The sequence below is a fragment of the Somniosus microcephalus genome, chromosome 16 (assembly GCF_052327205.1).
Source record: "Somniosus microcephalus isolate GS21.2 chromosome 16, FLI_Smic_1.0, whole genome shotgun sequence".
NCBI lineage: Eukaryota > Metazoa > Chordata > Chondrichthyes > Squaliformes > Somniosidae > Somniosus > Somniosus microcephalus.
The window spans coordinates 6,223,442-6,244,794 of NC_141002.1; the positions used below are offsets into that span (position 1 = coordinate 6,223,442).

At 48.2% G+C, this 21,353-nt stretch overlaps 1 long non-coding RNA gene across 1 annotated transcript in view; it reads left to right on the plus strand.

Annotated features, from left to right (window-relative positions):
- LOC147105954 (uncharacterized) overlaps positions 1–21,045 on the plus strand; it is a 130,252-nt gene extending 109,207 nt beyond the window's left edge. Inside the window, exon 3 of the long non-coding RNA XR_015081302.1 lies at positions 20,446–21,045. This is a non-coding gene — a long non-coding RNA (uncharacterized LOC147105954). The remainder of the gene's footprint in view (positions 1–20,445) is intronic.
- Positions 21,046–21,353: the final 308 nt, after the last annotated feature.

Below are 21,353 nucleotides of genomic sequence, written 5' to 3' on the forward strand. Positions count from 1 at the left end.
CTTAAAGAACAATGGTGTTAAGCATTACACATCTGCCCCATATCATCCAGCCACTAATGGATTGGCCGAGAGGTTTGTCCAAACATTCAAGAAGGCTATCAAGGCAATGTCTAATGAAGATATACCCCTACAACACAAGGTGGACAAATTCTTGTTTGCCTACCGGAATGCGACACATGCGGTTACCAACCTAACTCCAGCCATGATGTTCTTCAATCGAAGACTACGATGCCGCTTGGATTTGGTTAAGCCAAACGTCCGAAGAGATGTGGAGAACAGGCAGTTTCAGAATATGAATGAAAGGCCGACCAGGAGTTTTAAGATAGGCCAACCAGTTTTGGCCCGGGACTACCGCACTGAGAAATGGCAGCCAGGAACGATTTGTACATGACAAGGACCTCTCATGTATACCGTGGACGTTGGGGAGAGCATTGTAAGACGCCATGCTGACCAGATTCTAGAGTCACTGGAAAACGTCAACTCCACACCACGATCTGATACACCTGGTAATAAAATCGACGTTCCAATTGCAGCTACCGCAGAACCGGTAATATTGGAAGCAGAGAAACCAAACAACGACATTGATTCCGACTCAACATTGCCAGAAGAACCTATTACCCCAAAGAGGCATTATCCAGACAGAATCAGGAAGCCTCCTCAAAGACTGAACTTATAATTGCTTAAACTTAACCGCTGTATCTAGTAACAGTAATTGTGATTGTAATTCGTTATCATTTAGTTGTTAAATGAATGTTATGTACTGTTTATCTAAAAGGGGAGGAATTGTTGTGTATGTACCTTTAAGAGAATAACTTGTCTCAGACTGCAGTACTGGCAGTGACCACCCCTGTACAAAAGTCGCTAGAGAGCCTCTGTTGTTTAGTTTCGTTTATGCCTTTCACCAGTAAAGATCTATTTGTTTTCACTCCTGCTAGTCCGTGTCTCAATCTTTCACGGACTTAACAGTGGAGAGAGAGAGATAGTGGAGAGAGAAACAGTGGAGAGAGAGATAGTGGAGAGAGAGATAGTGGAGAGAGATAGTGGAGAGAGAGATAGTGGAGAGACAGATAGTGGAGAGAGAGATAGTGGAGAGAGAGAGATAGTGGAGAGAGAGATAGTGAAGAGGGAGATAGTGGAGAGAGGGTTAGTGGAGAGAGAGATAGCGGAGAGAGAGACAGTGGAGAGTGAGATAGTGAAGTGTGAGATAGTGGAGAGAGAGATAGTGGAGAGAGAGATAGTGGAGAGAGAGATAATGGAGAGAGCGATAGTTGAGAGATAGTGGGGAGAGAGATAGTGGAGAGAGAGATAGTGGAGAGAGAGATAGTGGAGCGAGAGATAGTGGAGAGAGTGTTAGTGGAGAGTGTAATAGTTGAGAGAGATAGTGGAGAGAGAGATAGTGGAGAGAGATAGTGGAGAGAGAGATAGAGGAGAGAGAGAGATAGTGGAGAGAGAGATAGTGGAGAGAGAGATAGCGGAGAGAGAGGCAGTGGAGAGTGAGATAGTGAAGTGAGAGATAGTGGAGAGAGAGATAGTGGAGAGAGAGATAGTGGAGAGAGAGATAGTGGAGAGAGTGATAGTTGAGAGATAGTGGGGAGAGAGATAGTGGAGAGAGAGATAGTGGAGAGAGAGATAGTGGAGAGAGAGATAGTGGAGAGAGTGATAGTGGAGAGAGAGATAGTGGAGAGAGAGATAGTGGAGAGAGATAGTGGAGAGAGTGATAGTGGAGAGTGTAATAGTTGAGAGAGATAGTGGAGAGAGAGATAGTGGAGAGAGAGATAGTGCAGAGAGATAGTGGAGAGAGAGATAGTGGAGGGAGAGATAGTGGAGAGAGATAGTGGAGAGAGTGATAGTGGAGAGTGTAATAGTTGAGTGAGATAGTGGAGAGAGAGATAGTGGAGAGAGAGATAGTGCAGAGAGATAGTGGAGAGAGAGATAGTGGAGAGAGATAGTGGAGAGAGAGTTAGTGGAGAGAGAGAGATAGCTGAGAGAGATAGTGGAGAGAGAGAGACTTGACGGAGACAGGACTGCTGTAACTTTTTTAGGAGCAAGTTGTCTTTTGCAATTCAGCAGTTTACAAATTCGACATTGCCCAGTTACTCATTACTGTTCAACCTAGATTTTAACGTTTTACGTAGTGCAGATAGCGTAACGACAGAGAAAGGAATAGCAATTGTTGGGATTGCAGAGAGAGGTGCTTTCCAAAGAGCGGAATAGCAAGGAAAGGGATTTTTCAGGGAGAGGGATTTTGCAGGGAGAGGTATTTTGCAGGGAGAGGTATTTTGCAGGGAGAGGGATATGACAGAGACGGATTTGTCAGAGACAGGACTGCTTTAACTGTTTTTTATCAGCAAGTTGACTTTTGCAATTCAGCAGTTTACAATTTGAACATTGCGCAATTGCTTACAAAGAATTCATAGCCATGAGACGGATTAGACGGACTGTCTAAAAATAAAAGATTAACATTCTGTAAATAAACATGGTTTAGTGATCTTGATGTTTTACAGTCAGCCAGTTTTGAGCATGAATCTGCACAACAACACCGCTTCCAGTTGTACAGTGCTCTGGCCATAAGACACTCAAATGGGAGTGATGTGGAGGATGAATGAAATATTTAACATTCTCAATGATTACTTCTTGCAAATATTAATTTGGAGCACTGGAGGTGCAGGAATTGACGAATTCCTACGAATAACTGAGATCGACGCCAGAGAACGATTAAACAGGTCTTTACTCAACGGAGATGCCAAAAGGACTGCCTGGGCAGCCCCGTGGTTTGCGATGTGACGTCATCGCGTTTGCCCACGTTTTCCCGCGCTCTTAAAGGGGCCACACCCCGTACATGCAAACTCTATATACAAAACACAGTAATGCCTAACACAATGGTACAGGTTTCGGCTGGTGTTAGAACATCGTTAAAGAGAATTATGTACAGTTAGCCAGAGTCATTCAGTGGTTCTGCCACATGCGCCTCCCCAGAATTCGCTTTAACGGACAAAGTCAAACGGTGAGGGGGTCTGACGAGCCTGTCAGAACAACTCCTGTACTCTCGAGGCGGAGGCTGCTGGGCGGCTGGCGGTCTGGCGGGCGGACGCACTTGGTCTGCCGTAACGACGACGGGTGGCCGACCCCTTCTCGGCGGTTGTGCTGTCTCGACGGGGCGGTCGAGGTCCAAATGTGCTGGCTTTAAGCAGTCGACCGAAACGTGGTCCGGTTTACCACCGACATCTACCGTGAAGGTTTTGTCCCCTTCTTCCAACACGCGGAAGGGACCGGTATATGGGGCCTTGAGTGGATCCCTATGCGCGTCACGGCGAATAAAGACGTATTCAGCCTTGTGAAGCTCCATGGGAACGTGTGACCTCTGCGGCCCGTGGTGCGAAGTGGGCACCGGTGCGAAACATCTGGCCACCTCTTGGTGACTAGCAAGCTGGGCAGACGCAGACCATTGCTCCGTCAATCTTGGTAGGAAGTCCCCTGGGACCCGCAGCGGCTGACCATACACCAGCTCCGCTGATGAAGAGGAAGGTCTTCTTTGGGGGCCGTGCGAAGGCCCAACAGGACCCACGAAAGCTTGTCTGCCCATCCAGCATCCTGGAGACTGGCTGTCTGGGCGGCCTTCATTGACCGGTGGAAGCGTTTGCAGAGGCCATTCGCCTGTGGGTGTTAGGCTGTGGCGCGGTGTAATTTGACACCGAGCCCTTGGGCCACTGCATTCCAGAGTTCGGAGGAAAACTGCGGTCCCCTGTCTGACGAAATATCAGCTGGTACTCCGAAACGGGCGATCCAGGAGGAAATGAACACCCTGGCCACGTCCGCCGAAGTAGTGGATGACAGGGGGACTGCCTCCGGCCATCTGGTGGTGCGGTCCACCATGGTCAGGATGCGCAAAAAACCATGGGAGGGTGGGAGTGGTCCTACCAGGTCCACGTTGACGCGGTCAAAATGTCACTCCCTAACTGTGAAGGCGGCCAACAGAGCTTTGATGTGGCGCTGTACTATGGCCTTTTGGCAGACCACGCAGGTGTTGGCCCAGTCGCGGACATCCTTATGCATGCCATGCCATACAAATTTCGCTGACATCAGTTTCTGAGAGGCCTTCATTCCAGGGTGTGACAACCCATGTATGGCGTCGAACACTTTGCGGTGCCAGACGACCGGCACGATAGGGCGAGGATCCTGTACAGAGACGTCACACAACAGCATGGTACCTGCCGAATGGAACTTGACGTCGGCCAACTGGAGGCCAGTGATGGCCGTTCGGTAAGCTTGGACTTCCGGGTCTGAGGCTTGGTCCGCTGCCATGAGGGCATAGTCGATGCCCAAATGATCCGTATTGACGATCGCGCGGGAGAGGCAGTCTGCCACCAGGTTGTCCTTACCGGCCACGTGTCGTATATCCGTGGTGAATTCGGATATGTATGTCAGTTGACGCTGCTGTTGGGCTGACCACGGTTCGGCGGTCTTGGACATTGCAAAGGTCAGCGGCTTATGGTCCACAAAAGTGGTGCAAGGACATCCTTCCAGAAGGAACCGAAAATGGCGGATGGCCAGAAAAAGGGCGAGCAACTCCCGGTCGAACGTGCTGTATGCTTTCTCGTTCTGCCGTAGTTGACGGCTGAAGAATGCCAACGGCTGCCACGTCCCGTTCACCCACCGCTGTTGCATGGCACCGACTGCGTAGTCCGATGCGTCGGTGGTGAGGGCGATGGTGGCTCCTGGCAGCGGGTGCGCCAGCATAGTCGCGTTGGCTAAGGCGCTTTTGGTGTCGGTGAATGCTCGGGCCATGTCATCCGTCCAGTCTACCGGGTTCTTGCCAGTCTTGCCCTTGAGGGCCTTGAATAGTGCTGCCTTAGGCACGAAACAGTGGTAAAAGCTTACCATGCCTAGGAATTCCTGCAGGGCCTTTATGTTCTGCGGGCATGGAAAGGATGTCACCGCCTCTACCTTCGAAGGTAAAGGAACCGCTCCCACTTAGGTGATGCAATGCCTCAGGAAGTCAGGTTGGTGCAGGCCAAACTGACACTTGGCCGAGTTGATAATCAGGCCGTGCTGGCTGAGGCGTCGAAAAAGGGTGCGTAGGTGACAGGTATGTTCTTCCTTAGTAGGACTGGCAATTAGAATATCATCCAGGTAGATGAAGAGGAACTTGAGGTCCCGCAGCACGGAGTCCATCAGGCATTGGAAAGCCTGGGCGGCGTTCTTCAACCCAAAAGGCATCCGTAAAAACTCGAAGAGGCCGAATGGGGTGTTGACTGCGGTCTTCTGGACGTCTTGTGGATGAACTGAGACCTGGTGGTAACCCCGGACGAGGTCGACTTTTGAGAACATGGTGTTCCCTGCCAAATGGGCAGAGAAATCCTGGATATGGGGAATCGGGTACCGATCAGGAGTGGTGGCGTCGTTTAGTCGTCGATAGTCGCCGCATGGCCGCCATCCGCCACCAGGCTTTGGGACGATATGGAAGGGTGAAGACCAGGGACTATTCGACTGGCGAATAATCCCTAACTGTTCCATGGTTGCGAACTCCGCCTTTGCGACCGCCAGCTTGCCAGGTTCTAGGCGCCGGGCCCACGCGTAGACCGGTGGGCCGTTGGTGGTGATGTGGTGTTCCACACCATGTTTCGTGGCTGTGGAGGAGAACGTGGGTCTTGTCAGGTCGGGGAATTCGCTGAGTAGGCGAGCGAACTCATCAGGAGTCGGGAACGCACAGGAGATGGTGCGTGACGTAGTGTTACTGCGGTAACACTGAAGAGAATTAAAAGTTGCTGCATTGATCAGCTGCCGGTTCCTAACGTCGACCAGGAGGCTGTTGGCGCACAGGAAATCCGCGCCGAGGAGGGGCTGGGAAACTTTGGCCGTAACAAACTCCCAGTGAAAACGTTGCCCCCCGAGGCACAACTCCACTCGCCGTCTGCCGAAAGTCCGAATTGTTCCGCCATTGGCCACTTCAAGGGCGGGGCCGTGATTCCCCATCTGCACATCGAGGGCGGACGCAGGTAAAATGCTGCACTGCGCTCCGGTGTCGCACAGAAAACGACGACCGGAGAGAGTATCGGTGATGAAGAGCAATTTTCCCGCGTTGCCGATCGCCATCGCGGCTGCGGGTTGCCCGTTAGACCCGTTCCTCGGTGGTCGCAGTGTCAGTCGCTGGTTTTTTTTGGGGGGAAAACTGCAGGGAGGGCGGCAACACTTCGCTTTGGTGCCGAACTGCGCGTGGTAGAAACACAGCCCAGCAGGCGGACGAGCTGGGGCGGTGTCTGCGGGGGATGGGTGCCTCGTGGCGGCACAGTACTGCCGAGTTACAGCAAAAATTTTGTCAGCCTCTGCAACGAGTATTGCGCAGTCTTCAACTTCAGATCTGGCCAGGGCAGCTTGTACCTGTTCAGGCAGTTGGCTGAGGAAAATCTCGCAGAATAGGAAACATTCCCGTTCTGAGCCCAGGAGTGTGAGCATTTGGCTCATCAACTCTGAAGGCTTGGAGTCCCCGAGCCCGGGCATAGCGAGTAATCGACGGGCGTGCTCCGATTTTGTGAGCCCGAAAACCTGCAGTAACCGCGCCTTGAGGGTTTCATACTTGCGCTCCGTTGGGGGTTTTTCGAGGAGGCTGACGATCCGAGAAGTGGTAGAGCTGTCGAGTGCAGAGACCACGTAAAGATACTTAGTCTGATCCGCATCGATGTTCCTCAGGGCGAACTGGGCCTCGACCTGAATAAACCACGAGGGCGCTTGCTGCTCCCAGAACTGCGGTAGCTTTAGGGAACCGGCGTTCGCTTCCATGCTGTGCTCTTCTTATGTGAAAATGTTCACAAAAATGGGGTCACCAATGTAGGAATTAACGAATTCCTACGAATAACTGAGATCGACACCAGAGAATGATTAAACAGGTCTTTACTCAACGGAGATGCCACGAGGACTGACTGGGCAGTCCCGTGGTTTGCGACATGATGTCATCGCGTTTGCCTGCGATTTCCCGCGCTCTTAAAGGGGCCATGCCCCGTACATGCAAACTCTATATACAAAGCACAGTAATGCCTAACACAATGGTACAGGTTTAGGCTGGTGTTAGAACCTCGTTAAAGAGAATTATATACAGTTAGCTAGAGTCATTCAGTGGTTCTGCCACAGAGGAATATTTCCTCCACACACAGTGATGGGAACGGTAGGAGAGTGGTCAGGCTAGTAGTAATCCAGAGGCCTGGACTAATGATCCGCAGACGTGAGTTCAAATCTGTAGTGTACGTATCTTTAAGAGAGAACTACTTTTACAGCTCCTGTATACTGTAGTACTAGCAGTGACCACACCTGTATATAAGCCTTGAGCATGCCTCTGTACCCGCAGTCTTGAGACTACCCTACTCCAGTAAACACCTGTTGATTGTTAAGTTACAGCATCCGTGTAGTTATTGAAAAACATCATACTCTCAGAATCATGGATCTAACAGTGGCGACGAGTGTCGATTCGAATCTACCTGCAACTCTGCATTTCCCTTCGAGGATTGGCTCCGGGAGGGCGGTGGAAGAAAGTCGAGGCCAGAAGCACGGGCGTCGACCGCGAGCAACCGCCCAGTCGTCCGGCAGAAAGTGAACATCGCAGGGGAGGCTGTGGAGAGTCGGGCTTGGTTCCCCAGCCACGACGATCAGCAACAGACTGACAACAGGTACAGTGCAGACCCTTCCCGGACAGCGGCGGCAGGAGCCGACCGACGGCAGAGAAAAGCCGAGCAGCGTCGACGGGGAAAGAGAGAGGGTGAAGCACACAGGGCGCAGCCGGGGGTTGAAAACCGAGCGGCGTCGAGGAAAAACAAAACGGAGAGAGAGAGGGTAAAGCAGCAGTCGGGTTCAGGACCAAGCGGCGGAAGCGGGAAAGGCGCACAGAAAAAAAAACAAAAAATGCACAGAGCACAGCCAGAGCTCAAGGGCTGAACAGTGTCCGCGGGGAGAAGAAGGGAGAGCGCGGGAGACGCCATTAAGCCGCGGAGAAGAAGGAAGAGCGCGGGAGATGCCATTTTTAGAAGCCACAGCGGAGAAGAAGGGTGAGCGCGGGAAGAAAGGAAAGCGCGGGAGATGCCATTTTGTGCCAGCGGAGAAGAAGGGAAAGCGTGGGAGACGCCGTTTTGTCCAGTTAATTCACACCCAGGGATGCCGAAGAGTGGCAGTATCTCTACGTTTGACAATGAAGTCGAAGATTGGGCGACATATGTGGAATGTATTGAGGTGTACTGCAGGGCGAATGAAGTGCCAGATGCTAGGAAAGCACTGGTTTTGTTAAATTCCATGGGTGCAAAAACTTATGGGTTACTGCGAAACATAATAACTCCAGAGAAGCCCGTGGATAAGAATTTCGAAAGCATAGTAGAAATCCTACAGGACCACTTAAATCCCACACCGCTGCTGATAGCAGAAAGATTTAAGTTCCATAAAAGGAACCAACATAACGACGAAAGCAATGCTGAGTACTTAACGGAACTGTGCAAGCTATCGAAACACTGCCAGTTTGGAGTGGGACTAGCAGATACGTTAAGGGACAAGTTTGTGTGTGGGCTTCAAAGTGAAGGAACCCAGAAACGGCTTCTATCAGAAAAGGATCTTACGCTAGACAAGGCTTTCAACATGGCAGTATCAAACGAAGCAGCCGCAAGGGGCGCTGCAGAGATACAATGGAGACCGCAAGAATATGGCACCAATGAAATGTCCTATGGAACAGGAAGTGTTATCGCTGCGGCAGAACAACACACGACCAGAAGGATTGTTGGTTCAAGGACCAAGTGTGCAGACAGTGTGGAAAAGCAGGACATAGCAAGAGTCTGCAGGTCTGGGAAGAAAACCAACAGCAAGAAATCTCCACAGGAGGAGTACAAAAAGGTACATAAGGTGATGGACAGTAGTTCAGACAAACAGAAGAGTGATACAGAATCCGGAAGCAAGGAGCTGGGTTGTCTGAAACTATATAAGGTAACCAAAATGGAGGATCACCAGACTATCTGGGTTACACTCAAAATAGACGGAGTCCAAGTGAAAATGGAATTGGACACAGGATCAGCCCTAACAGTCATAAACCAAAGGGACTACAAGCGGCTATTTCCACATATACCCTTGAAAGCTACAGAGATTGTCTTGAAGACGTACACGGGGCAAAAAGTCTACCCCAAAGGAAAAATAAGGGTGAAAGTGATATACAAAGGCCAGGAAATACCTAAAATGGACTTATATGTATTGCCAGATGGGGGACCACCACTACTAGGACGTGAATGGACCTGGAAGATACAATTAGATTGGCATTCCATACAGGCACTGCAGGTTGAGGCCAAAAAGGATGACGACGTCACACCTGGACGACTGTCAAAAATGCTAACTGACGCAAAAGAAGTGTTCCAGGAGGGACTCGGAACACTAAAAGGCATAACAGCAACGATTAAAATAGAGGAAAATGCAAGCCCAAAGTTTCTTAAGGCCAGACCAGTGCCTTATGTGATCCGATCAGCCATCGAAGCAGAGCTGGAAGGGTTGGAACGTTCAGGAGTACTGTTCAAAGTAGGCTGGAGCGAGTGGGCTACACCCATCGTTCCTGTAATGAAGAGGTTGTTCAGTAATACGCCTGGGGAACCAAAGAAGGTACGCATCTGTGGGGATTTTAAGGTGACAGTGAACCCAGTCCTTCACACGGCACAATATCCGCTTCCACGAATTGAGGATAGTTTCGCCTCGCTATCTGGAGGTAAACGCTTCACCAAAATTGATCTAGCCCAGGCGTACTTGCAAATGGAGGTAGAAGAAGCCTCGAAACAATACCTCACGATCAACACTCATAAAGGTCTCTACCAATACAACCGGCTGGTGTTCGGGGTAGCATCAGCTCCGGCTATTTGGCAAAGGGCGATGGATCAAGTCCTGCAAGGGATTCCAGGGACCCAGTGTTATTTGGACGACATCCTGGTCACGGGCGAAAATGACAGTGATCACCTCGCCAACCTGGAGAAGGTGCTCACCAGATTAAAGGAATATGGGCTACGAGCTAATCGCCACAAGTGCGAGTTTTTCCAGAAGCAGATCTCGTATTGTGGCCACGTTATCAATGAAGAGGGTTACATAAGTCCCCTGAAAAGATTGAGGCAGTAGCCAAGGCTCCAGCACCGGAAAATGTGTCACAACTGAGGTCGCTCCTCGGGCTGGTAAACTACTACCATAAGTTCTTACCAAATTTGTCTACGGTATTACACCCACTGAACACCCTACTGCAAACAGGGGTACCATGGACGTGGAATGACGAACATAAACGAGCTTTCCAGAAGTGCAAAGAATTGATCACATACATAGATACATAGAAGATAGGAGCAGGAGTAGGCCATTCGGCCCTTCGTGCCTGCTCCGCCATTCGATGAGATCATGGCTGATCTTTTAATTCAGTATCCCGTCCCCGCCTTCTCTCCGTAACCCTTAACCCCTTTTGCCCGTAGAAATATATCTAATTCCCTCTTAAATATATTTAATGAGCTGGCGTACACTGCCCTCTGTGGCAATGAGTTCCACAGGTTCACCACTCTCTGAGTGAAGAAATTCCCCCTCATCTCTGTCCTAAATGGTTTAGCCCTTATCCTTAAATTATGTCCTCTAGTTCTGTTCTCACCCGCCAAGGGAAACATTCCTTCTGCATCCAGTCTGTCTAGACCTGTCAGAATTTTATACACTTCTATGAGGTCCCCTCTCAATCTTCTAAACTCCAGTGTGTACATCCCTAAACTACATAGTCTCTCCTCATAGGTCATTCCCGCCATTCCTGGTATCAGCCTGGTGAATCGCCGCTGCACCCCCTCCATGGCAAGAACATCCTTCCTCAGATGAGGCGACCAAAACTGTACACAGTACTCGAGGTGTGGTCTCACCAGTGCCCTGTACAGCTGCAGCAAGGTATCCCTGTTCCTGTATTCTAACCCTTTTGCTATGAAGGCCAGCATACCGTTTGCCTTCTTGACATCAAAAGAGGTGTTGGCCCATTTCAACCCAACACCACCAATTCGTTTGGCATGTGATGCATCACCCTATGGTATTGGAGCGGTGCTGTCGCACAAATTCCCAGACGGGTTGGAGAGGCCAGTAGCCTTTGCGTCTCGGTCACTAACCTCAGCCGAGCGCAACTATGCCCAGATTGACAGGGAGGCCCTCAGCCTAGTATGGGGAGTAAAAAAATTCAACCACTATCTGCATGGGCAGAAGTTCACCTTGCTGACTGACCACCAACCACTTGTTTCCATCTTTAATCCAAAGAAGGGCGTTCCGGTGATGACTGCACAACGGTTACAAAGATGGTCCCTGTTTCTAGGGGCGAATCAATATGAAATAGAATATAAAGGCACGAAACAGCATGGAAACGCTGATGGGCTATCACGCCTGCCACTGCCTACTGTGGAGGAAGCACCAGCAGTGGACCCTATCGAGATATTTTATTCGTCAATAATTGAACGATTGCCAGTAACTAACGCGGATATAGAGAAGGAGACCCGCAATGATCCGACGCTGTCTCGGGTATATGATTTGACGGTGAGGGGATGGCCAACACATGGCGACTCACTGTTGCCAGCATTCTCATCCAGAAGAGAACAGCTGTCAGTATGCCAGGGGACAGTGATGTGTGGATCCAGAGTGGTGATTCCACCCAAGTTAAGGGAGAGAGTGCTAAATGAGCTTCATGAAGGTCATCTGTGAGGGGTGAAAATGAAAAGCCTTGCTAGGGCTTATGTGTGGTGGCTGGGAATCGATCAACAAATCGAGGACCTAACCAAGAGCTGCTCAGGATGCCAGAAGGTCCAAAATGCACCACCACATGCCCCTCTACACCCATGGGAGTGGCCCTCCTCTCCATGGCAACGGGTGCATATTGATTTTGCTGGTCCATTCATGGACTCAATGTTCTTAATAGCAGTGGATGCTCACTCGAAAAGGCCTGAGGTGATAAAAATGTCCTCAACCACTACAGAGAAAACGATTGCAGTCCTACGGACCATATTTGCCAGGAATGGCTTGCCAGAGCAGATTTGCTCTGATAATGGACCACAGTTTGTGTCTGAAGAGTTTCGGAAATTTATGAGAAGGAATGGCGTAAGGCATTACACATCCGCCCCGTATCATCCAGCCACAAATGGATTGGCTGAGAGGTTCGTACAAACCTTTAAAAAGACGATAAAGGCCATGTGCGACGATGAAATTCCACTGCAGCATAAGGTGGACAATTTCTTATTAGCCTACAGAAATGCGACACATGCAGTTACCAACCAGACCCCGGCCATGATGTTCTTTAACCGAAGGTTGAGATCTCGTCTGGATTTGCTCAGACCAAATGTGCGAAGAAATGTTGAGGATAAACAATTCCAGCACATCAATGAGAAGCCGACAAGGAGCTTCAACGTAGGAGAACCAGTCTTGGCCCGTGTTGTGTATGTACCTTTAAGAGAATAACTGGTCTCAGACTGCAGTACCGGCAGTGACCACCCCTGTATAAAAGGCGCTAGAGAGCCTCTGTTTGTTAGTTTTCACTGTTGACTTCCACCAGTAAAGACTTGTTTGTTTTCATTCCTGCTGCTCTGTGTCTCAATCATTCACGGACTTAACACTGGCGACGAGTAAGAAACGAACTTACCTGCAACTCGGCAGCACCTCAGACGACGTTGTTGAAGGTAGGAGCCAGAAGAAAGAAAAAAAAATGGAGTCCAAAGAAACTCGAGAAACGGGCGTCGACCGTCAATCATCGGTTTGAAAACTTGCAGGAGAGACTGTCCAGAGCCAGGTTCGATTCACCAGTCTGTGGTTTCCCAGCTAGTCGGGCTGGTGGCAGGTAGTGCTCTGATCCTTCCTGGGCTGCGGCGGGCTGAAGCTCGATCGGGTGGCTTTTCAACGGGGCCGGGCAGCGACTCGGGAGGCAAAGAGAGAGAGAGAGGGTGGAGCACACAGGGCGCGGCCGGTACTTCGAAGCCGGGCAGCGTTCGGACCTAAGAAGAGGGAGGGAAGTCTCCCAGAGGGTCCGCTCCACGACGGGAAAATAATAAAAGAAAAAGAATCAATATTTAACGCGCAAGAAACCGTGGAAAGCAGCGCTAACAACAGCGGGGAAGAAGGCAAAGCGTGGGAGGCGCCATTTTGTTAAATCGGGGAAGAAGGCAAAGCGCGGGAGGCGCCATTTTAGATTTGCAAGATGCCGAAGACTGGCTGTATCACTGCTTTTGATAATACATTAGAGGACTGGACCACGTATGTGGAAAGAGTCGAGGTATATTTCGAGGCAAACGAAATAGCGGAGGGGAAAAGGCATCGATATTGCTAAACTTAATGGGCGCTAGAACGTACGGCCTATTGCGGGACCTGATTACTCCAGCCAAACCGAAGGCGAAGAGTTTTAACAAAATTGTTGCTGTCCTACAGGAACACTTAAACCCTGCACGGCTGTTGATAGCAGAAAGATTTAAATTCCACAGGTGAATTCAGCACAAAGATGAGAGCAATGCTGAGTATCTTACAGAACTACGCAAGCTATCAAAGCACTGCCAGTTCGGAGCAGGACTGGCAGATACCCTACGGGACAAATTTGTCTGTGGACTCCTGAGTGAAGGAACACAGAAGAAGTTACTCTCAGAAAAAGAGCTGACGCTAGATAAGGCTTTCAGCGTGGCAGTATCGTATGAAGCAGCAGCCATGGGAGCTGCAGAAATTCAACAAAAACCACAGGAATACGCACCCACGAAATGTCATGGGGATTTGCAAAATGTTATCGCTGCGGCAGAACTAACCATGACCAGAAGGACTGCTGGTCCAAAGACAAAATACGCAAACAATGCGGGAAGATTGGACACATTGCACGAGTTTGCAGGTCTGGGAAGAAGACCAGCGACAACAAAAAGGCTACTAAGGAACAGTACAAGAAAGTACAAAAGATGACGGACAGGAGTTCCGAAGACCAGATGAGCGAGAGTGAATCCGAGAACAGGAGACTCAGCTGTCTCAAACTTCACAATGTAATCGCAAAAGAGGATCACCAAACCATTTTGGTCACCCTCACTATAGCAGGGTCCCAAGTTAAAATGGAATTGGATACAGGATCAGCGCTAACCGTCATGAATCGACGAGACTACGAGCGGCTATTTTCACACATACCCTTGAGAGAGACATCCATCGTCTTGACGACATATACGGGGCAAAAAGTATACCCCAGAGGAAAAATAAGGGTGCCTGTCGAATACAATGGCAAGAAAATACGGAAATTGTAACTCTACATACTGCCAAATGGTGGACCACCGTTATTGGGACGGGAATGGATCAGGAAGATAAACTTGGGTTGCTATTCCATTCATGCAATGATGGTGGACGGTAAAAAAGATGAAGACGTCACTCCTAGACGATTGTCAACAATCTTAACTAACGCCAAAGAGGTATTTCAACAAGAACTGGGCACGCTTAAAGGCGTAACCGCCTCGATAAAAATAGAAGAGAATGCAGTTCCCAAGTTTTTCAAAGCAAGACCGGTACCATATGCAATTCGCCCAGCCGTCCAGGCAGAGCTGGAGAATCCGGAGAAGGCGGGCGTGTTGTCTAAGGTCGACTGGAGCGAGTGGGCGACACCCATCGTTCCTGTCATGAAGAAAACATTAAGCAATAAGTCCGGAGAGCCAAGGAAGATTCGCATCTGTGGGGATTTCAAGGTGACGGTGAACCCTGTCCTTCACACAGTACAATATCCTCTTCCAAGGATAGAAGACATCTTCGCCTCACTGTCTGGAGGGAAGCGCTATACAAAAATTGACCTAGCACAAGCATATTTGCAGATGGAGGTTGAAGAGTCCTCTAGGAAGTATCTCACCATAAACACTCACAAAGTCTTTACCAGTATCATCGATTGGTATTTGGAGTAGCATCGGCTCCGGCGATATGGCAAAGAGCGATGGAACAAGTCCTGCAAGGGATTCCGGGGACTCAGTGTTACTTGGACGACATCCTTGTAACAGGTGAAGATGACAGTGAACAGCTTAACAACTTAGAACAGGTGCTCACTAGACTACGGGAACATGGGCTGCGAGCCAACCGCCCCAAGTGCGAATTTTTTAAGAAACAGATATCGTATTGTGGCCACGTGATTGATGAAGAGGGGTTACATAAGTCCCCTGACAAAATTGAAGCGGTTGTTAAGGCCCCAGCGCCTGAAAATGTGTCGCAACTGAGGTCATTCCTCGCATTGGTGAATTACTATCATAAGTTTTTGCCGAATTTGTCGACAATTTTGCACCCACTAAACGCCCTGCTGCGAATGGGTTTAGCATGGAAATGGAGCGATGATTGTAAGCGTGCTTTTCAGAAGAGTAAGGACTTAATCACTTCAAGGGAAGTATTGGCTCACTACAACCCAGCACTGCCGATCAGACTGGCGTGTGATGCGTCTCCCTACGGCATTGGGGCGGTACTGTCACATAAGTTCCTTGATGGGTTAGAGAGGCCGATAGCTTTTGCGTCACGCTCGTTAACTTCTGCTGAGCGTAACTACGCTCAGATTGACTGAGGCCCTCAGCCTAGTGTGGGGGGTGAAGAAGTTCAATCACTACCTGCACGGTCAAAAATTTACTCTACTAACCGATCATCAACCTCTTGTCTCCATTTTCAACCCTCAGAAGGGCATACCGATAATGACGGCACAACGGCTGCAGAGATGGTCCCTTTTCCTAGGGGCACACCAATATGACATCGAGTACAAAGGAACTAAACAGCATGGAAATGCTGATGGATTGTCACGCCTACCGTTGCCGATGGTGGAAGAAGAATACCTTGCAGTGGATCCAATGGAGTTATTCCACTTGACCATAGTTGAATGTCTCCCTGTGACGAATGCAAACATAGAAAAGGAAACACGGAATGACCCGACACTATCACGGGTCTATGATTTAACGGTGAATGGATGGCTAGCACATGGCGAACCACTGCTGCCAGCATTCTCGCCGAGAAGAGAACAGCTGTCAGTGTGCAGAGGGACCTTGATGTGTGGATCCAGAGTAGTAATTCCACCTAAGTTGACGGATAGAGTACTCAATGAGCTTCATGAGGGTCATCTGGGTGGGGTAAAAATGAAGAACTTAGCCAGAGCGTTTGTGTGGTGGCCGGGAATTGATAGAGAAATCGAAGAGATGACCAAGAGCTGTGCAGGATGCCAGAAGGTCCAAAACGCCCCACCACAAGCTCCTCTGCATCCATGGGAGTGGCCCTCATCTCCATGGCAACGGGTGCACATTGATTTTGCTGGTCCCTTCATGGACTCGATGTTTTTAATTGTGGTGGATGCACATTCAAAGTGGCCAGAGGTAATAAAAATGTCCTCAACCACCACGGAAAAAACTATCACAGTTTTGCAAACCATATTCACCAGGAATGGGCTGCCTGAACAGATTTGCTCTGACAATGGACCACAGTTTGTGTCTGAAGAGTTCCGGAGGTTCTTAACGAACAATGGCGTTAAGCATTACACATCTGCCCCATATCATCCAGCCACTAATGGATTGGCCGAGAAGTTTGTCCAAACTTTCAAGAAGGCTATCAAGGCAATGTGTAATGAAGATATACCCCTACAACACAAGGTGGACAACTTCTTGTTTGCCTACCGGAATGCGACATATGCGGTTACCAACCAAACTCCAGCCATGATGTTCTTCAATCGAAGACTACGATGCCGCTTGGATTTGGTTAAGCCAAACGTCCGAAGAGATGTGGAGAACAGGCAGTTTCAGAATATGAATGAAAGGCCGACCAGGAGTTTTAAGATAGGTCAACCAGTTTTGGCCCGGGACTACCGCACTGAGAAATGGCAGCCAGGAACGATTTGTACACGACAAGGACCTCTCATGTATACCGTGGACATTGGGGAGAGCATTGTAAGATGCCATGCTGACCAGATTCTAGAGTCACTGGAAAACGTCAACTCCACACCACGATCTGATACACCTGGTAATGAAATTGGTTTTCCAATTGCAGCTACCGCAGAACCGGTAATATTGGAAGCAGATGAACCAAACAAAGACATTGATCCCGACGCAACATTGCCAGAAGAACCTAATACCCCAAAGAGGCGTTATCCAGACAGAATCAGGAAACCTCCTCAAAGACTGAACTTATAATTACTTGAACTTAACCAATGTATCTAGCAACAGTAATTGTGATTGTAATTCGTTATCATTTAGTTGTTAAATGAATGTTATGTACTGTTTATCTAAAAGGGGAGGAATTGTTGTGTATGCACCTTTAAGAGAATAACTGTTCTCAGACTGCAGTACCGGCAGTGACCACCCCTGTATAAAAGGCGCTAGAGAGCCTCTGTTTGTTAGTTTTCACTGTTGACTTCCACCAGTAAAGACTTGTTTGTTTTCACTCCTGCTGGTCCATGTCTCAATCATTCACGGACTTAACAGCCCGTGACTACCGAACAGAGAAATGGCAACCCGGAACGATATGCACAAGGCAGGGGCCATTAATGTACACAGTGGATGTCGGGGAGAACATTGTGAGACGCCACGTCGATCAGATCTTAGCGTCACAGGAACGAGTCAACCCCAAGGCTCGCGTACCTGGGGATGAACCCGACATACCGGTAGCATCTACCTCAGAACCAGTAGCAGTGGAAACCGATGAACTAACCGACGAAAAGGGGCCAGAATCGCCTCCACACCAAGAACAAGAACCGCACGAAAGGCGCTATCTCTAAAGGATCAGGGAGCCGCCCCAAAGACTGAATCTATAAATGGACTATTGTTGTTTAATGTGCATGTTAAAGTGTTAATTGTTATTTGAATATTATGGGTACTACTAATCTAAAAGGGGAGGAATTGTAGTGTATGTATCTTTAAGAGAGAACTACTTTTACAGCTCCTATATACTGTAGTACCGGCAGTGACCACACCTGTACATAAGCCTTGAGCATGCCTCTGTACCCCCAGTCTTGAGACTACCCTACTCCAGTAAACACCTGTTGATTGTTAAGTTACAGCATCCGTCAAGGGGTTCACAGGTCGAACGAGTGCGCGCGGGAGTCTGCGCGTGCGCTTTGAACTTAAGTTTTTTTACAGGTTTTTCCGTGAGGGTAAGTCTTTAGATTTTAGAACTGTAAAAACCAGGCGTAAGGCCTGCATTTTAAAAGGTAAGTGGTCAATTAATTAAAATTAAAACATTTTTTCCACAGGTTTATTATTTTTAAATACTTTAAAGCAAGGTAAGTTTATTTTTAGCCCCGTTTTTTTATAAAATTATTTTTTTCAAAAATTTAAATTATTGTTTAAAATAGTTATTTAATGTAATTTATAGTTTTTTTAAAAAGTGTGATTTAAAAAAAAAAATTATTTGAAGGTTTACTGTTATTTTGGGGCCCGTATATTCATAAGTTTAGACAGGTCTTCCTGTCAATCTTATGAATGGGCTTTTCCCTCCTCTGATTGGCTGCCCATAGCTCATGTGATCCCAGGGGATGCATCGCACTAACTACACCCCTCGGACATGCAAGCACAGCGCGCCGGGAGTTGGAGCAGGCCCCGGAGCGGAATTCCACGGGAGCCCAGAGCTCAACTGCCGGCACGCAAGGTAAGTGCAGGTCGGGGGCTTGCACCCGCGGGAAGCCCCCGACCCGAATTTCTGGGTCATTGTGTATCAGTAAAGCAGTCCATGACTACGCAAACCACTCTGGGTATCGGTATATTGTGTATCAGTAAAACAGTCCGTGACTACACAAACCACCCTGGGTATCGGTATATTGTGTATCAGTAAAACAGTCCATGACTACACAAACCACTCTGGGTCCAGGAATATTGTGTATCAGTAAAACAGTCCGTGACCACACAAACCACCCTGGGTCCAGGAATATTGTGTATCAGTAAAACAGTCCGTGACCACACAAACCACTCTGGGTATCGGTATATTGTGTATCAGTAAAACAGTCCGTGACCACACAAACCACCCTGGGTATCGGTATATTGTGTATCAGTAAAACAGTCCGTGACTACACAAACCACTCTGGGTCCAGGTATATTGTGTATCAGTAAAACAGTCCGTGACCACACAAACCACTCTGGGTATCGGTATATTGTGTATCAGTAAAACAGTCCGTGACCACACAAACCACTCTGGGTATCGGTATATTGTGTATCAGTAAAACAGTCCGTGACCACACAAACCACTCTGGGTCCAGGTATATTGTGTATCAGTAAAACAGTCCGTGACCACACAAACCACTCTGGGTCCAGGTATATTGTGTATCAGTAAAACAGTCCGTGACCACACAAACCACTCTGGGTCCAGGTATATTGTGTATCAGTAAAACAGTCCGTGACCACACAAACCACTCTGGGTATCGGTATATTGTGTATCAGTAAAACAGTCCGTGACCACACAAACCACTCTGGGTCCAGGTATATTGTGTATCAGTAAAACAGTCCGTGACCACACAAACCACTCTGGGTCCAGGTATATTGTGTATCAGTAAAACAGTCCGTGACTACACAAACCACTCTGGGTCCAGGTATATTGTGTATCAGTAAAACAGTCCGTGACCACACAAACCACTCTGGGTCCAGGTATATTGTGTATCAGTAAAACAGTCCGTGACCACACAAACCACTCTGGGTCCAGGTATATTGGCCCAGTAATTCCGTTCCAAACGCGTGAGTACGGTTGGGGTACTCACGCGTCTGGCCGGAGGAAATGCCAGTTTTCAGCATGCACAGCGCATGCGGGGAAAACCGGCATTTCCTGTCCTCTGAACGAAGGGGATCAGAGGCAGAACACGTGCGACTGCACAGGCAGCGCGTGCGCAGTAAAATTCGCCGGTTTCATTCATGCTTTCAGTGAGGTTAAGTCCTTCCAACTTACACATGAAAAAAGCATGAGTAAAGTTGCTCCAGAGGCTGCGGAGGAAGATATATTTTATCGTGGAGCTTCTGAAAGGCAATATTTTTGTTTGGGAAAGGGAGGAAAGTTATTTTAAGAAAAGCTGAGGTAAGTTTTAAAGTTTAATTTTTTTTTTTTAAACCGGTTTTCAGTACTGTAGGTAGAAGGAGCAATTGTGGCTGTGTGAATTGAATTTGCTGTGTTTATTAAATGTGAAAATGACTGTTGTAAAATGAGTAATGTAACATTTCCAACATTTTTAAGAAAGAAACTTTTCATCAGTAATATGTATGTATGTCCGTATATATTCCTTTACGTATATGTATGTATGTATATATTCTTTTACTTATGTGTATGAATGTATGTATTTAATTATGACTTTCAGAGAAAGTAACTTATTGGAAAATCATCTTGGGCTGTGAAATTGATCAGGCGGGTATGATGTATTACCAAGAAGATAATGCGTTTCTCCTGCCATCGGCTGGGGTGATTTTCTAGCCAGTCACTTCATTAAAATTACTTTAACAACTCTTTCCATTTCTTCCTTGCAAGGACGTCTGTGTAAGCAGGAGGCCTGTGAGCGAGAAAAATGCCCGGGAACTGCTAGTAGCCAACACCTTCACGAGCTAGTGGCGCCTTGTTCCTCCCCCTCCCCCCACAAGGCAAAGAAAGGAGCCGACACAATTTAAAGTGAAGCAGTGAACTTTTATTGCATCATAAAACAGTTTTCAGGGTCAGTTTTGATGTAGATAGTTTATAACTTTAAAATGTTAGCTAGCTATTTCTTGCTTTTCAAACATTTGTAAACATGAATAGTTCAGAAAAAAATGTGTTAACATTTTAAAGTGACTTTTTCTGTTTTCTTAGTGCAATAAAGACATTCAAGGTGGAAACTAGCTATGTTCTAATTTTCAAATAGTTGTAAAAATACTTTGGCTCCAATAAAAGTTACTAATTTTTTTCAAACTGACTACAGGCTGCACTGTTTAAAGGAAAAGGTTACATATCCTTTCAGTCACAAATAAACATTTCAATGAAAACAGCATACACAACATTTTACATGTCAATAAAATGAAGAATTTAACAATTGCACGATTTGCCCCCTCGCATCTGCGACTGAGGGTCCAAGGAGGTGCATTGCGCAAGAGGTCATCGTCGTACCTATCCTCACACTGTTCCCTTTCGGGAACTGTATGAAGTGGTGGAAGGATTTCTGGCCACGTTAACGCTCCTTCCGTGACCATAATCATCTTCATACCAGCCATTAGGGTGGTTAGTCCTATGGCGCGAGGGTTTTACGGGCTCCCACAACCCATCTGAGGGGGGGCCACCCACACCCGCGGACGCAAGTATCCCGCTAGATGTCCACACAGAATTTATAGTTGGAGCTCCGACTCCACTTGCCGGGACTGTCTGGAGTGGGGTTCGAAACCCTACTCCTTCTGGCCCAGCGGCGGGGA